Here is a 3,287-nt window from a genome sequence, read left to right as displayed (position 1 = left end):
TGTCCGAATGATTTGAGAATTCTTTTCATCACTGTTTGGATCGCAGACTTGACCGTTGTCTATAGAAAGAAAGTGCTCACTCGTTTTCTGTTTGTTTTCATGTGCACATACACTCACCAATGAATTTCTCTCCTTAAAGGAATCTACTTCCCTGACTGTCAACTACTCGCTTCTTCACCGGTATCACACCTATATATATATATATATATGTCATCTATTATAAAGAAGAAAATAAAAAATATAAGTCATAGTATATATTTTTTATTTTCTTCTTTATAATAGATGACCCACCATGAGAGAAGCGTCATGAGACATTTTAGTTTTTGCTGAAGAATCATATGCACTCAAATACAAGGGCTTATGATGGTGTTCCATGACTGAAGATTATGAAAAATATATCTCTTTTCAAATTGCTGCTTGTTTTCTGGTTAGAGATGAACAAATACCATGGTTGTCTAGAGAGTGTTTTTGCTTCATAATTCCTTAATGATGTTTAGACTTTGGAACTGTATGTGAGGATCATGTGTCGTATATGTGGTTTTTATTATTGATGAAAAAAGCATCTGATACTTTGATTGTTCAAATTCTTTTGTTCCTTTAATTGGTGTGGTCAATAATCTTCAAAAGTTGCAAGCAACATAAAGAGGTAGTTGTAAAAATTAAGATTGGCAAATCAAAGGCAATCGATATGGTTAAATGGATGGCTATAATATAAACTAGTCAATAATAATGTTTCAGTAACCATGAAAATATTTTTAGCGACGAGAAAAGTGGTCGCTAATACATAAGTTGTGGTCGTTATTTCCTCGCACTTAACAACGACACGTTGTCCGATCGTTATAAAATAACGACGGGAAAAAGTGTGTGGTCATCATACTGTTAACGACGGAGCCTACTACGACCACACAATTGTGGTCGTTAATGACTTTTAACGGCCACATTCTAACTTTTAACGACCACCTATCTTGTCATTAAAAATCGTTTTCCTAGTAGTGTATATTTTTGTTTTTGATATTGCTTATTCAAAAATAATTGACAACTATAATTTATATTGACAGCTTATCTCCATTCAACCAAACATGTCCGACGCTTGGTAGACAGGACCTACTACTGTCCCGGAGCTAGACTAAACTGCGAGGAGATAAGTCATTATGTTTCATGGCTTGAGGATCTTCATACTGTCAAGACAAATTTTCTTCCTGCAATTAGAAGTATTAGCACTCAAAATGTGTGACCAATAGTGATGGTATTGAACTACGGTCACATCTATTTAGGAATGATGGTAAGATTTTTACTATTTGTCCTCAGTGCATCTTTTGCATACATAATTTTTTTGCTAAACTTTCATTGCTAAGTATATTAATTAAGTACTATACGATCTTCTTCAACAGGGACTCCCGATGATAGTTGTGCCTCAGGGGATCGAGCCTAAAGGTCGCATGTCAATTTTTAGCTTAAGGCCAAGATATCCTGCATTGCACATTAATGCTTTCATGATTTCTAGAAGCGATGAATGCTTAATAGTAAAAGATTGGAGGAAAATTGTTAACGATCGCAGAGAAGTACTAGGGGGCAGCAATGAGAAGCGCAGCCCATGATTAGGAGACAGGTTCATCGGCATGCTCCAGTTTAATGAATCAGGAGAGTTATACATGTTCTATGCTATTTTACCAGAGAGGGAGTAGCTAGCAGGAGTGATTTAGCATGCTGCTCTTAGTACTTGTCCTTTCATGTCCGTGTTCTTCGTTCTGAACTTAATCTGAAAGAGTGATTTGCTTTTGTGGTGTTATATATGAACGCTTATAATATCATGATAATCATGTTGAACTCGATGATATTTTTGCTTCTGGTACAAGTGAATGTTTCTTCTTTAAGCTACTGTTGATGGTGATTTGATAGCGGTAATGACTATGATGATTAAATAGTGATAATGACAACTACGATGATTTTTAGCTAGCTATCTCTAGAGTATGTTGATGATATGATGCAAGAGTTTTTATATTAATAATATGATGATATGATGAGTAATTATTATATCATTTAATGAAAGAAACCACATATTAGTTTCAGCTGGATGGATCCTACCTAAGTGATCAACTATATATATGCCATATCCATATATATTATACTTATCGATATGACATATATATATATATATATATATATATATACTTGATCACTTAGCTATAGCTAGCTATATATAGCTAGCTAGATATCCTCCAGTCGAAACTAATCCGCGGTACTTTCACCTAATGATTTAACAACTCATTATAATGTAAAACAATCACTAAATTAAATTGAAAACACAAAACTAAAGCAAAAATTAAAAAAAACACCCAAACATTTAGTACCGGTTGGTGTTACCAACCGGTAGTAAAGCCCTACACGCACCCGGGCCTGGCTTGCGCCACGTGTTCGCACTTTAGCGCCGGTTCGTGACGAACCGGTACTAAGGGGGGGGGGGGACCTTTAGTCCCCACCCTTTAGTGCCGGTTGGAGAACCGGCACTTAAGGCCGTTACAAACCGGCACTAAAGGCCGGTTCTGCACTAGTGTTGATTATTTCAGTAATTAGTCATGTAGTAGCATCTTAGCTTAATAAATAAACAAATAAATTGAGTATATGTTTTGTCATTCTTATTTTCTGAGAACTAGCTATTTGATCTTCTATGGTACGCCATGAAAATTCAAACGCATATCAACTTCATACAAGAAAGTTAGTCTTATGATAGAAGAAAGGCCCATCGACCATTACAGCGCTTGATTGTTATCATTTTCTTTTCAGCTAATTATTGAGTACTGACTATACCCAACAACACATGATTGACTGGACCAAGTAGAAGTAGCTATCTTCATGTATAATATTTTCTTTGGAAAATTCTATTGAGCTGGGCACGCGCATGGGCATCTCTCTGGGACAAGACAGACTGGTTGCACTCGTACACAGGTTGATGCGATCTTTTAAGTATTTGTGTTTTTTAATGGTCTCTTACATGTCATTATTTGTAGCACACAGGACCATGAGCTTTAACAAAACATACCTCATACAGTAATAATTAGGAAGTTTGTAACTAATTTACTTTTTTCTTTTGTCTTGGTTATCGATTAGTTGATTACGGTCATTTGACCATTTCTGTACACTACCGAGTTTGCCTTTGTGAGCAACTACTATTAGGTTCTACATATCATGTTTGAAAGTTGTGGTACATCACTTTTATGTTACTCTCTCATGGTCCACCCATTGTTTTCTTCTTTGTTCTTTCTTTCGAGGTTAGAATTGTGAATGCA

This window comes from Triticum aestivum, chromosome 4B (assembly GCF_018294505.1).
Source record: "Triticum aestivum cultivar Chinese Spring chromosome 4B, IWGSC CS RefSeq v2.1, whole genome shotgun sequence".
Taxonomy (NCBI): Eukaryota; Viridiplantae; Streptophyta; class Magnoliopsida; order Poales; family Poaceae; genus Triticum; species Triticum aestivum.
This window is presented reverse-complemented; position numbering follows the sequence as displayed.